We start from the raw sequence: 15,228 nt of genomic DNA, 5'->3' as shown, positions 1-15,228 counted from the left end.
GCCCATGATCAGATCAGCCATGGTCTTATTAAATGGTGGAGCAGGTTCGAGGGGCCGTATGGCCGACTCCTGCTCTTATTTCTTATGTTGTTATACAACCCCTCATCCAGCCAGTTGCTGCTGTTATCGGTTGTCGGCTCGTGGAGTGAGGGAAGATGGTGGGTCCTGACTGCTTGCCTTTCCTCTTGTCTCTCTTCCTGCTTGTGTTTCCTTCTCATTGTCTGTCCCTTGTTCTTCTTTCCGTTGTTCCCCTTTGTGGTCGTTGTTCCTCCGACCTGTTGTTCTGAGGTGTTTTACTTCTGTGAGCTCCTTCCTGTATATCCACTCCATTATACAGGTCTCTGGCTGGGCTGCTTCCAGTTAATGTGTCTGGATGAGTCTCGATGGCTGCGATGACGGGTCTGGATAGCCACAATTCCCACCTTGTTAACTGTTGCTTACACCCCTGTGTGCACAGAATTGGCAGGGCCAAAGATAAGGTGCCACACAAAAGGTTACTGCTGAAGATAGAGGTACGCGGAGTCAGAGGAAATGTATTAGCATGGATAGAGAATTGGCTGGCTAACAGAAAGCAGAGAGTCGGGATAAATGGGTCCTTTTCCGGTTGGAAATCGGTGGTTAGTGGTGTGCCACAGGGATCGGTGCTGGGACCACAGCTGTTTACAATATACATAGATGACCTGGAAGAGGGGACAGAGTGTAGTGTAACAGAATTTGCAGATGACACAAAGATTAGTGGGAAAGCGGGTTGTGTAGAGGACACAGTGAGGCTGCAAAGAGATTTAGATAGGTTAAGCGAATGGGCTAAGGTTTGGCAGATGGAATACAATGTCGGAAAGTGTGAGGTCATCCACCTTGGGAAAAAAAACAGTAAAAGGGAATATTATTTGAATGGGGTGAAATTACAACATGCTGCAGTGCAGAGGGACCTGGGGGTCCTTGTGCATAAATCCCAAAAAGTTAGTTTGCAGGTGCAGCAGGTAATCAGGAAGGCGAATGGAATGTTGGCCTTCATTGCGAGAGGGATGGAGTACAAAAGCAGGGAGGTCCTGCTGCAACTGTATAAGGTATTGGTGAGGCCGCACCTGGAGTACTGCGTGCAGTTTTGGTCACCTTACTTAAGGAAGGATATACTGGCTTTGGAGGGGGTACAGAGACGATTCACTCGGCTGATTCCAGAGATGAGGGGGTTACCTTATGATGATAGATTGAGTAGACTGGGTCTTTACTCGTTGGAGTTCAGAAGGATGAGGGGTGATCTTATAGAAACATTTAAAATAATGAAAGGGATAGACAAGATAGAGGCAGAGAGGTTGTTTCCACTGGTCGGGGAGACTAGAACTAGGGGGCACAGCCTCAAAATACGGGGGAGCCAATTTAAAACCGAGTTGAGAAGGAATTTCTTCTCCCAGAGGGTTGTGAATCTGTGGAATTCTCTGCCCAAGGAAGCAGTTGAGGCTAGCTCATTGAATGTATTCAAGTCACAGATAGATAGATGTTTAAGCAATAAGGGAATTAAGGGTTACGGGGAGCGGGCGGGTAAGTGGAGCTGAGTCCACGGCCAGATCAGCTATGATCTTATTGAATGGCGGAGCAGGCTCGAGGGACTAGATGGCCTACTCCTGTTCCTAATTCTTATGTTCTTATAACTCCTCACCTTCAGTGTCCCGTTATCCACGAATGCACGCCTTGTGGGATCCTTTGTTGTCCTGGCTTTTTTTGGCAGACTTGTCGTCTCCCTCTCCGGCCAATTCATCCAGGGGCTCCTCCGCACGATTGCATCAAACCCTTTTGTCTCGGTGTTAACCGGGGGTCTCGCTCCCGACCCCCGGAAATGTGCACGAATCGGTTTCGAGTCACCAGCTGCCCCGGGCTGGCGTTCTTTCTCGCGCCCAACAGCCCCACGGGTCTTTGTTTCACCCGTTTCAGTCCGTGGGCCTCTCGCTGTGCCCTGATCGTGAAACGTGTAAGCCCTTGGAGCTGCCTGGATAAAATGGTCGACACTTGCAGCACCGAAGGTGGGCTTTCGGCCCGCCCTGCCTGTACCGGCTGTTTGAGAGAGCAGCGGTGTTTAGTCCCACCGCCTTCCCGCTCCCTGCTTTTTGTCCCTAACCCCTGCAATCCCCTCATCCTCGTCGTGTCTCTCCAACTCCCTTTCAAAATGAGGTGTGCGGAGACCAAACGCGGGACCTACGGACTCTGTCACGGCTTGGGGCAGGGTCTGGGTTGGAGGGGCGGCCGGGTGGGGTGCCTGGTTTTGTCGGGCGCTCCTTCCGCTGTTTGTGCTCGGCTGCCGCGTGCTCCCGGCGAGTAAACTCGAGGCGCTCGCCGCCCTCCCGGATGCACTTCCTCCACTCAGGGCGGTCTTGAGCGGGATTCCCTGCTGTCGGTGGGAATGTCGCACTTTCTCAAGGACGCTTTGAGGGTGTCCTTGAAACGTTTTCTCTGCCCTCCTGGGGCTCGCCTGCCGTAAGAACGTAAGGACAGAAGAAATAGGAGCAGGAGTGGGCCATTCGGCACCTCCACCATTCAATAAGATCATGTCTGATCTGACCATGGACTCAGCTCCACTTCCCCGCCCGCTCCCCACAACCCTTCACTCCCTTATCGTTCAAAAATCTGTCTATCTCCACCTTAAATATAGTCAATGACCCAGCCTCCACAGCTCTCTGGGGCAGAGAATTCCACAGATTTACAACCCTCTGAGAGAAGAAATTCCTCCTCATCTCAGTTCTAAATGAGCGGCCCCTTATTCTGAGACCATGCCCCCTAGTTCTAGATTCCCCCACGAGGGGAAACATCCTCTCTGCATCCACCCTGTCCAGCCCCCTCAGTTTCTTATACGTTTTGATAAGATCACCTCTCGTTCGTGACAGAGCTCGGAGGTAGAATGCCTGTTTCTTTGAGGATATAACGAGCATGGAGGATAGAGGTGTACCGATGGATGTGGTGTATTTAGATTTCCAAAAGGCATTCGATAAGGTGCCACACAAAAGGTTACTGCAGAAGATAAAGGTACGCGGAGTCAGAGGAAATGTATTAGCATGGATAGAGAATTGGCTGGCTAACAGAAAGCAGAGAGTCAGGATAAATGGGTCCTTTTCGGGTTGGAAATCGGTGGTTAGTGGTGTGCCACAGGGATCGGTGCTGGGACCACAACTGTTTACAATATACATAGATGACCTGGAAGAGGGGACAGAGTGTAGTGTAACAAAATTTGCATATGACACAAAGATTAGTGGGAAAGCGGGTTGTGTAGAGGACACAGAGAGGCTGCAAAGAGATTTAGATAGGTTAAGCGAATGGGCTAAGGTTTGGCAGATGGAATACAATGTCGGAAAGTGTAAGGTCATCCACCTTGGAAAAAAAACAGTAAAAAGGAATATTATTTGAATGGGGAGAAATTACAACATGCTGCGGTGCAGAGGGACCTGGGGGTCCTTGTGTATGAATCCCAAAAAGTGAGTTTGCAGGTGCAGCAGGTAATCAGGAAGGCGAATGGAATGTTGGCCTTCATTGCGAGAGGGATGGAGTACAAAAGCAGGGAGGTCCTGCTGCAACTGTATAAGGTATTGGTGAGGCCGCACCTGGAGTACTGCGTGCAGTTTTGGTCACCTTACTTAAGGAAGGATATACTGGCTTTGGAGGGGGTACAGAGACGATTCACTAGGCTGATTCCGGAGATGAGGGGGTTACCTTATGATGATAGATTGAGTAGACTGGGTCTTTACTCGTTGGAGTTCAGAAGGATGAGGGGTGATCTTATAGAAACATTTAAAATAATGAAAGGGATAGACAAGATAGAGGCAGAGAGGTTGTTTCCACTGGTCGGGGAGACTAGAACTAGGGGGCACAGCCTCAAAATACGGGGGAGCCAATTTAAAACCGAGTTGAGAAGGAATTTCTTCTCCCAGAGGGTTGTGAATCTGTGGAATTCTCTGCCCAAGGAAGCAGTTGAGGTTAGCTCATTGAATGTATTCAAGTCACAGATAGATAGATTTTTAACCAATAAGGGAATTAAGGGTTACGGGGAGCGGGCGGGTAAGTGGAGCTGAGTCCACGGCCAGATCAGCCATGATCTTATTGAATGGCGGAGTAGGCTCGAGGGGCTAGATGGCCTACTCCTGTTCCTAATTCTTATGTTGTTATGTTGTTTCGGGAGATTGGCAGCGAGCGTGCGGACAATGTGGCCCGCCCACCAGAGCTGGTTGAGCCTGGTCAATGACTCGACGCTTGGCCTGAGAGAGCTTTCGAATCTGCGACCTCTAGGTATTGACCCACTGGCAGGAGGGAATTCTTTTTATCCCTGTTGACTCGATCATAACCTCTCCTCGTCTTGTAAACCTCGACGAGGTCACCGCGTCAGCGTCTCTGTTCCAATGAAAACCGACCTCTCTTTGCAAACCTCTCCTCGGAACTGAAATCGCTCAGCCCCGGAAACACCCTGGTAAACCTCCTGTGTCACCCTGTATAATGCTTTGACACCCGCCCAGAAATATTCACACTACTCCGGTTGAGGCCTGACTTGCGATTTATAAAGTTACATAAGAGATAGGGGCAGGAGTGGGCCATACGGCCCCTCGAGCCTACTCCGCCATTCAATACGATCGTGGCTGATCCAATCATGGACTCAGGTCCACTTCCCCGCCCACTCTGCATATTCCTCGATTCCTCTGGACTCCAGAAATCTATCGGATCTCGGCCTTGAATATACTCAACGACTGAGGCTCCACGGCCTTCTGGGGCAGAGAACTCCAAAGGTTCACCACCCTCCGAGTGAAGTTTCTCCTCGTCTCAGTCTAAAAAAACCAACACTCTGTTCCACACTCCATCAACCCCGAATGTGAGGAAGAACAGTTGTTTCAGTAGAGCGAAGGGTAGTATGAGCGGGACCTCTTTAGGTTTGGCTGGTAACGTAACAACAAAAACCTTCCGTTTTTACACAACACCATTACCCAAGGCATTTCACAGGAGCGTCACAAAACAGAAATTTGACAGCGGCCCACATGAGGAGACATTAGGACATGCAAAAGAGACAGGTTTGAAGGAGCATCTTCATGGAGGAGAGCGAGGCAGAGAGGCACAGAGGTTTAGGGAGGGAGTTCCAGAGCTTGGGGCCCAGGCAGCTGAAGGCACGGCCACCGATGGTGGAGCGAAGGTAATCGGGGGATGGTCAGGAGGGCAGAATTGGAGCAGCGCAGAGATCTCGGAGGGTTGTTGTGGCTGGAGGAGGTTACAGAAATAGGGAGGGTGTAGGGGCTGGAGGGGGTTACAGAGATAGGGAGGGTGTAGGGGCTGGAGGTTACAGAAATAGGGAGGGGTGTAGGGGCTGGAGGAGGTGAAAGAGATAGGGAGGGTTGTAAGGGCTGGAGGAGGTTACAGAGGTGGGAGAGAGCGGGGCAGTGGATTAGTTTGGGATTGATACATGGCTATGGGGAGAGTGTGGGGCAGTGGGATTAGTTTGAGATTGATACAGGGCGATGCGGGGAGCACGGGGCAGTGGGATTAGTTTGGGATTGATACAGGGCTATGGGGAGAGAGCGGGGCAGTGGGATTAGTTTGGAGATTGATACAGGCCTATGGGGAGAGCGCGGGGCAATGGGATTAGTTTGGGATTGATACAGGGCTATGGGGAGAGAGCGGGGCAGTGGGATTAGTTTGGGGATTGATACAGGGCTATGGGGAGAGAGCGGGGCAGTGGGATTAGTTTGGAGATTAGTGCAGGGCTATGGGGAGAGAGCGGGGCAGTGGGATTAGTTTGGGGATTGGTACAGGGCTATGGGAAGAGAGCGGGGCAGTGGGATTAGTTTGGGGATTGGTACAGGGCTATGGGGAGAGAGCGGGGCAGTGGGATTAGTTTGGGATTGATACAGGGCTATGGGGAGAGAGCGGGGCAATGGGATTAGTTTGGGGATTAATGCAGGGCTATGGGGAGAGAGCGGGGCAGTGGGATTAGTTTGGGGATTGATACAGGGCTATGGGGAGAGAGCGGGGCAGTGGGATTAGTTTGGGGTTTGATACAGCACTATGGGGAGAGAGCGGGGCAGTGAGATTAGTTTGGGGATTGATACAGGGTTTTGGGGAGAGAGCGGGGCAGTGGGATTAGTTTGGGGATTGATACAGGGCTATGGAGAGAGAGCGGGGCAGTGGGATTAGTTTGGGGATTGATACAGGGCTATGGGGAGAAAGCGGGGCAGTGGGATTAGTTTGGGGATTGATACAGGGCTATGGGGAGAGAGCGTGGCAGTGGGATTAGTTTGGGGATTGATACAGGGCTATGGGGAGAGAGCGGGGCAGTGGGATTACTTTGGGGATTGATACAAGGCTATGGAGAGAAAGCGGGGCAGTGGGATAAGTTTGGGGATTGATACAGGGCTATGGGGAGAGAGCGGGGCAGTGGGATTAGTTTGGGGATTGATACAGGGCTATGGAGAGAGAGTGGGGCAGTGGGATTAGTTTGGGGATTGATACAGGGCTATAGGGAGAGAGCGGGGCAGTGGGATTAGTTTGGGGTTTGATACAGGGCTATGGGGAGAGAGCGGGGCAGTGGGATTAGTTTGGGGATTGATACAGGGCTATGGGGAGAGAGCGGGGCAGTGGGATTTGTTTGGGGATTGATACAGGGCTATGGGGAGAGAGCGGGGCAGTGGGATTAGTTTGGGGATTGATACAGGGCTATGGGGAGAGAGCGGGGCAGTGGGATTAGTTTGGGGATTGATACAGGGCTATGGGGAGAGAGCGGGGCAGTGTGATTAGTTTAGGGATTGATACAGGGCTATGCGGAGAGAGCGGGGCAATGGGATTAGTTTGGGTATTGATACAGGGCTATGGGGAGAGAGCGGGGCAATGGGATTAGTTTGGAGATTGATACAGGGCTATGGGGAGAGAGCTGGGCAAATGGATTAGTTTGGGGATTGATACAGAGCTATGGGGAGAGAACGGGGCAGTGGGATTACTTTGGGGATTGATACAGGGCTATGGGGAGAGAGCGGGGCAGTGGGATTAGTTTGGCGATTGATACAGGGCTATGGGGAGAGACCGGGGCAGTGGGATTAGTTTCGGGATTGATACAGGGCTATGGGGAGAGCGGGGCAGTGGGATTAGTTTGGGATTGAGACAGGGCTATGGGGAGAGAGCGAGGCAGTGGGATTAGTTTGGGGATTAATACAGGGCTATGGGGAGAGAGCGGGGCAGTGGGATTAGTTTGGGAATTGATACAGGGCTATGGGGAGAGAGCGGGGCAGTGGGATTAGTTTGGGGATTGATACAGGGCTATGGGGAGAGAGCGGGGCAGTGGGATTAGTTTGGGGATTAATACAGGGCTATGGGGAGAGAGCCGGGCAGTGGGATTAGTTTGGGGATTAGTACAGGGCTATGGGGAGAGAGCGGGGCAGTGGGATTAGTTTGGGGATTGATACAGGGCTATGGGGAGAGAGCGGGCTCTGGGATTAGTTTGGGGATTGATACAGGGCTATGGGGAGAGAGCGGGGCAATGGGATTAGTTTGGGGATTAGGACAGGGCTATGGGGAGTGAGCGGGGCAGTGGGATTAGTTTGGGATTGATACAGGGCTATGGGGAGAGAGCGGGGCAGTAGGATTAGTTTGGGACTCATACAGGGCTATGGGGTGAGAGCGGGGTAGTGGGATTAGTTTGGGGATTAATACAGGGCTATGGGGAGAGAGCGGGGCAGTGGGATTAGTTTGGGGATTGATGCAGGGCTATGGGGAGAGAGCGGGGCAGTGGGATTAGTTTGGGATTGATACAGGGCTACGGGGAGAGAACGGGGCAGTGGGATTAGTTTGGGGATTGATACAGGGCTATGGGGAGAGAGCGGGGTAGTGGGATTAGTTTGGGGATTGATACAGGGCTATGGGGAGAGAGCGGGGCAGTGAGATTAGTTTGTGGATTGATACAGGGCTATGGGGAGAGAGCGGGGCAGTGAGATTAGTTTAGGGATTGATACAGGGCTATGGGGAGAGAGCGGGGCAGTGGCATTAGTTTGGGATTGATACAGGGCTATGGGGAGAGAGCGGGGCAGTGGGATTAGTTTTGGGATTGATACAGGGCTATGGGGAGAAAGCGGGGCAGTGGGATTAGTTTGGGGATTAATACAGTGCTATGGGGAGAGAGCAGGGCAGTGGGATTAGTTTGGGGATTAATACAGGGCTATGGGGAGAGATCGGGGCAGTGGAATTAGTTTGTGGATTGATACAGGGCTATGGGGAGAGAGCGGGGCAGTGGGATTAGTTTGGGGATTAATACAGGGCTATGGGGAGAGAGCGGGGCATTGGGATTAGTTTGGGGATTAATACAGGGCTATGGGGAGAGAGTGGGGCAGTGGGATTAGTTTGGGGATTAATACAGGGCTTTGGGAAGAGAGCGGGGCAGTGGGATTAGTTTAGGGATTGATACAGAGCTATGGGGAGAGAGCGGGGCAGTGGGATTAGTTTGGGGATTGATACAGGGCTATGGGGAGAGGGCGGCGCAGTGGGATTAGTTTGGGATTGATACAGGGCTATGGGGAGAGAGCGGGGCAGTGAGATTAGTTTGGGGATTGATACAGGGCTGTGGGAATAGTTTAGGGATTGATACAGGGCTATGGGGAGAGACCGGGGCAGTGGGATTAGTTTGAGGATTGATACAGGGCTATGGGGAGAGACCGGGGCAGTGGGATTAGTTTGGGGATTGATACAGGGCTATGGAGAGAGAGCGGGGCAGTGAGATTAGTTTGGGGATTGATACAGGGCTATGGGGAGTGAGCGGGGCAGTGGGATTAGTTTGGGATTGATACAGGGCTATGGGGAGAGAGCGGGGCAGTGAAATTAGTTTGGGGATTGATACAGGGCTATGGGGAGAGAGCGTGGCATTGGGATTAGTTTGGGGATTGATACAGGGATATGTGGAGAGAGCGGGGCTGTGGGATTAGTTTGGGGATTGATACAGGGCTATGGAGAGAGAGCGGGGCAGTGGGATTAGTTTGGGGATTGATACAGGGCTATGGGGAGAGAGCAGGGCAGTGGCATTAGTTTGGGGATTGATACAGGGCTATGGGGAGAGAGCGGGGCAGTGGGATTATTTTGGGGATTGATACAGGGCTATGGGGAGAGAGCGGGGCAGTGAGATTAGTTTGGGGATTGATACAGGGCTATGGGGAGAGAGCGGGGCAGTGGGATTAGTTTGGGGATTGTAACAGGGCTATGGGGAGAGAGCGGGGCAGTGTGATTAGTTTGGGGATTGATACAGGGCTATGGAGAGAGAGCGGGGCAGTGGGATTAGTTTGGGGATTGATACAGGGCTATAGGGAGAGAGCGGGGCAGTGGGATTAGTTTGGGGTTTGATACAGGGCTATGGGGAGAGAGCGGGGCAGTGGGATTAGTTTGGGGATTGATACAAGGCTATGGGGAGAGAGCGGGGCAGTGGGATTTGTTTGGGGATTGATACAGGGCTATGGGGAGAGAGCGAGACAGTGGGATTAGTTTGGGGATTGATACAGGGCAATGGGGAGAGAGCGGGGCAGTGGGATTAGTTTGGGGATTGATACAGGGCTATGGGGAGAGAGCGGGGCAGTGGGATTAGTTTAGGGATTGATACAGGGCTATGGGGAGAGAGCGGGGCAATGGGATTAGTTTGGGGATTGATACAGGGCTATGGGGAGAGAGCGGGGCATTGGGATTAGTTTGGAGATTGATACAGGGCGAAGGGGAGAGAGCTGGGCAATGGGATTAGTTTGGGGATTGATACAGGGCTATGGGGAGAGAGCGTGGCAGTGGGATTAGTTTGGGGATTGATACAGGGCTATGGGGAGAGAGCGGGACAGTGGGATTACTTTGGGGATTGATACAAGGCTATGGAGAGAAAGCGGGGCAGTGGGATAAGTTTGGGGATTGATACAGGGCTATGGGGAGAGAGCGGGGCAGTGGGATTAGTTTGGGGATTGATACAGGGCTATGGGGAGAGAGCGGGGCAGTGGGATTTGTTTGGGGATTGATACAGGGCTATGGGGAGAGAGCGGGGCAGTGGGATTAGTTTGGGGATTGATACAGGGCTATGGGGAGAGAGCGGGGCAGTGGGATTAGTTTGGGGATTGATACAGGGCTATGGGGAGAGAGCGGGGCAGTGTGATTAGTTTAGGGATTGATACAGGGCTATGCGGAGAGAGCGGGGCAATGGGATTAGTTTGGGTATTGATACAGGGCTATGGGGAGAGAGCGGGGCAATGGGATTAGTTTGGAGATTGATACAGGGCTATGGGGAGAGAGCTGGGCAAATGGATTAGTTTGGGGATTGATACAGAGCTATGGGGAGAGAACGGGGCAGTGGGATTACTTTGGGGATTGATACAGGGCTATGGGGAGAGAGCGGGGCAGTGGGATTAGTTTGGCGATTGATACAGGGCTATGGGGAGAGACCGGGGCAGTGGGATTAGTTTCGGGATTGATACAGGGCTATGGGGAGAGCGGGGCAGTGGGATTAGTTTGGGATTGAGACAGGGCTATGGGGAGAGAGCGAGGCAGTGGGATTAGTTTGGGGATTAATACAGGGCTATGGGGAGAGAGCGGGGCAGTGGGATTAGTTTGGGAATTGATACAGGGCTATGGGGAGAGAGCGGGGCAGTGGGATTAGTTTGGGGATTGATACAGGGCTATGGGGAGAGAGCGGGGCAGTGGGATTAGTTTGGGGATTAATACAGGGCTATGGGGAGAGAGCCGGGCAGTGGGATTAGTTTGGGGATTAGTACAGGGCTATGGGGAGAGAGCGGGGCAGTGGGATTAGTTTGGGGATTGATACAGGGCTATGGGGAGAGAGCGGGCTCTGGGATTAGTTTGGGGATTGATACAGGGCTATGGGGAGAGAGCGGGGCAATGGGATTAGTTTGGGGATTAGGACAGGGCTGTGGGGAGTGAGCGGGGCAGTGGGATTAGTTTGGGATTGATACAGGGCTATGGGGAGAGAGCGGGGCAGTAGGATTAGTTTGGGACTCATACAGGGCTATGGGGTGAGAGCGGGGTAGTGGGATTAGTTTGGGGATTAATACAGGGCTATGGGGAGAGAGCGGGGCAGTGGGATTAGTTTGGGGATTGATTCAGGGCTATGGGGAGAGAGCGGGGCAGTGGGATTCGTTTGGGATTGATACAGGGCTACGGGGAGAGAACGGGGCAGTGGGATTAGTTTGGGGATTGATACAGGGCTATGGGGAGAGAGCGGGGTAGTGGGATTAGTTTGGGGATTGATACAGGGCTATGGGGAGAGAGCGGGGCAGTGAGATTAGTTTGTGGATTGATACAGGGCTATGGGGAGAGAGCGGGGCAGTGAGATTAGTTTAGGGATTGATACAGGGCTATGGGGAGAGAGCGGGGCAGTGGCATTAGTTTGGGATTGATACAGGGCTATGGGGAGAGAGCGGGGCAGTGGGATTAGTTTTGGGATTGATACAGGGCTATGGGGAGAAAGCGGGGCAGTGGGATTAGTTTGGGGATTAATACAGTGCTATGGGGAGAGAGCAGGGCAGTGGGATTAGTTTGGGGATTAATACAGGGCTATGGGGAGAGATCGGGGCAGTGGAATTAGTTTGTGGATTGATACAGGGCTATGGGGAGAGAGCGGGGCAGTGGGATTAGTTTGGGAATTAATACAGGGCTATGGGGAGAGAGCGGGGCATTGGGATTAGTTTGGGGATTAATACAGGGCTATGGGGAGAGAGTGGGGCAGTGGGATTAGTTTGGGGATTAATACAGGGCTTTGGGAAGAGAGCGGGGCAGTGGGATTAGTTTAGGGATTGATACAGAGCTATGGGGAGAGAGCGGGGCAGTGGGATTAGTTTGGGGATTGATACAGGGCTATGGGGAGAGGGCGGCGCAGTGGGATTAGTTTGGGATTGATACAGGGCTATGGGGAGAGAGCGGGGCAGTGAGATTAGTTTGGGGATTGATACAGGGCTGTGGGAATAGTTTAGGGATTGATACAGGGCTATGGGGAGAGACCGGGGCAGTGGGATTAGTTTGAGGATTGATACAGGGCTATGGGGAGAGACCGGGGCAGTGGGATTAGTTTGGGGATTGATACAGGGCTATGGAGAGAGAGCGGGGCAGTGAGATTAGTTTGGGGATTGATACAGGGCTATGGGGAGTGAGCGGGGCAGTGGGATTAGTTTGGGATTGATACAGGGCTATGGGGAGAGAGCGGGGCAGTGAAATTAGTTTGGGGATTGATACAGGGCTATGGGGAGAGAGCGTGGCATTGGGATTAGTTTGGGGATTGATACAGGGATATGTGGAGAGAGCGGGGCTGTGGGATTAGTTTGGGGATTGATACAGGGCTATGGAGAGAGAGCGGGGCAGTGGGATTAGTTTGGGGATTGATACAGGGCTATGGGGAGAGAGCAGGGCAGTGGCATTAGTTTGGGGATTGATACAGGGCTATGGGGAGAGAGCGGGGCAGTGGGATTATTTTGGGGATTGATACAGGGCTATGGGGAGAGAGCGGGGCAGTGAGATTAGTTTGGGGATTGATACAGGGCTATGGGGAGAGAGCGGGGCAGTGGGATTAGTTTAGGGATTGATACAGGGCTATGGGGAGAGAGCGGGGCAATGGGATTAGTTTGGGGATTGATACAGGGCTATGGGGAGAGAGCGGGGCATTGGGATTAGTTTGGAGATTGATACAGGGCGAAGGGGAGAGAGCTGGGCAATGGGATTAGTTTGGGGATTGATACAGGGCTATGGGGAGAGAACGGGGCAGTGGGATTACTTTGGGGATTGATACAGGGCTATGGGGAGAGAGCAGGGCAGTGGGATTAGTTTGGGGATTGATACAGGGCTATGGGGAGAGAGCGGGGCAGTGGGATTAGTTTCGGGATTGATACAGGGCTATGGGGAGAGCGGGGCAGTGGGATTAGTTTGGGATTGAGACAGGGCTATGGGGAGAGAGCGAGGCAGTGGGATTAGTTTGGGGATTGATACAGGGCTATGGGGAGAGAGCGGGGCAGTGGGATTAGTTTGGGAATTGATACAGGGCTATGGGGAAAGAGCGGGGCAGTGGGATTAGTTTGGGACTGATACAGGGCTATGGGGAGAGAGCGGGGCAGTGGGATTAGTTTGGGACTGATACAGGGCTATGGGGAGAGAGCGGGGCAGTGGGATTAGTTTGGGGATTAATACAGGGCTATGGGGAGAGAGCGGGGCAGTGGGATTAGTTTGGGGATTGATACAGGGCTATGGGGAGAGAGCGGGGCAGTGGGATTAGTTTGGGATTGATACAGGGCTACGGGGAGAGAGCGGGGCAGTGGGATTAGTTTGGGGATTGATACAGGGCTATGGGGAGAGAGCGGGGTAGTGGGATTAGTTTGGGGATTGATACAGGGCTATGGGGAGAGAGCGGGGCAGTGAGATTAGTTTGTGGATTGATACAGGGCTATGGGGAGAGAGCAGGGCAGTGAGATTAGTTTAGGGATTGATACAGGGCTATGGGGAGAGAGCGGGGCAGTGGCATGAGTTTGGGATTGATACAGGGCAATGGGGAGAGAGCGGGTCAGTGGGATTAGTTTGGGGATTGATACAGGGCTTTGGGAAGAGAGCGGGGCAGTGGGATTAGTTTGGGGATTGATACAGAGCTATGGGGAGAGAGCGGGGCAGTGGGATTAGTTTGGGGATTGATACAGGGCTATGGGGAGAGAGCGGGGCAGTGGGATTAGTTTGGGGATTGATACAGGGCTATGGGGAGAGAGCGGGGCAATGGGATTAGTTTGGGGATTGATACAGGGCTATGGGGAGAGCGCGGGGCATTGGGATTAGTTTGGAGATTGATACAGGGCGATGGGGAGAGAGCTGGGCAATGGGATTAGTTTGGGGATTGATACAGGGCTATGGGGAGAGAACGGGGCAGTGGGATTACTTTGGGGATTGATACAGGGCGATGGGGAGAGAGCTGGGCAATGGGATTAGTTTGGGGATTGATACAGGGCTATGGGGAGAGAACGGGGCAGTGGGATTACTTTGGGGATTGATACAGGGCTATGGGGAGAGAGCAGGGCAGTGGGATTAGTTTGGGGATTGATACAGGGCTATGGGGAGAGAGCGGGGCAGTGGGATTAGTTTGGGGATTGATACAGGGCTATGGGGAGAGAGCGGGGCAGTGGGATTAGTTTGGGAATTGATACAGGGCTATGGGGAAAGAGCGGGGCAGTGGGATTAGTTTGGGGATTGATACAGGGCTATGGGGAGAGAGCGGGGCAGTGGGATTAGTTTGGGGATTGATACAGGGCTATGGGGAGAGAGCGGGGCAGTGGGATTAGTTTGGGGATTAATACAGGGCTATGGGGAGAGAGCCGGGCAGTGGGATTAGTTTGGGGATTAGTACAGGGCTATGGGGAGAGAGCGGGGCAGTGGGATTAGTTTGGGGATTGATACAAGGCTATGGGGAGAGAGCGGGCTGTGGGATTAGTTTGGGGATTGATACAGGGCTATGGGGAGAGAGCGGGGCAATGGGATTAGTTTGGGGTTTAGGACAGGGCTATGGGGAGTGAGCGGGGCAGTGGGATTAGTTTGGGATTGATACAGGGCTATGGGGAGAGAGCGGGGCAGTGGGATTAGTTTGGGACTGATACAGGGCTATGGGGAGAGAGCGGGGCAGTGGGATTAGTTTGGGGATTAATACAGGGCTATGGGGAGAGAGCGGCGCAGTGGGATTAGTTTGGGGATTGATACAGGGTTATGGGGAGAGAGCGGGGCAGTGGGATTAGTTTGGGATTGATACAGGGCTACGGGGAGAGAGCGGGGCAGTGGGATTAGTTTGGGGATTGATACAGGGCTATGGGGAGAGAGCGGGGTAGTGGGATTAGTTTGGGGATTGATACAGGGCTATGGGGAGAGAGCGGGGCAGTGAGATTAGTTTGTGGATTGATACAGGGCTATGGGGAGAGAGCGGGGCAGTGAGATTAGTTTAGGGATTAATACAGGGCTATGGGGAGAGAGTGGGGCAGTGGGATTAGTTTGGGGATTAATACAGGGCTTTGGGAAGAGAGCGGGGCAGTGGGATTAGTTTAGGGATTGATACAGAGCTATGGGGAGAGAGCGGGGCAGTGGGATTAGTTTGGGGATTGATACAGGGCTATGGGGAGAGGGCGGCGCAGTGGGATTAGTTTGGGATTGATACAGGGCTATGGGGAGAGAGCGGGGCAGTGAGATTAGTTTGGGGATTGATACAGGGCTGTGGGAATAGTTTAGGGATTG

This window comes from Pristiophorus japonicus, chromosome 9, assembly GCF_044704955.1.
Source record: "Pristiophorus japonicus isolate sPriJap1 chromosome 9, sPriJap1.hap1, whole genome shotgun sequence".
In the NCBI taxonomy this organism is placed as follows: domain Eukaryota; kingdom Metazoa; phylum Chordata; class Chondrichthyes; family Pristiophoridae; genus Pristiophorus; species Pristiophorus japonicus.
This window is presented reverse-complemented; position numbering follows the sequence as displayed.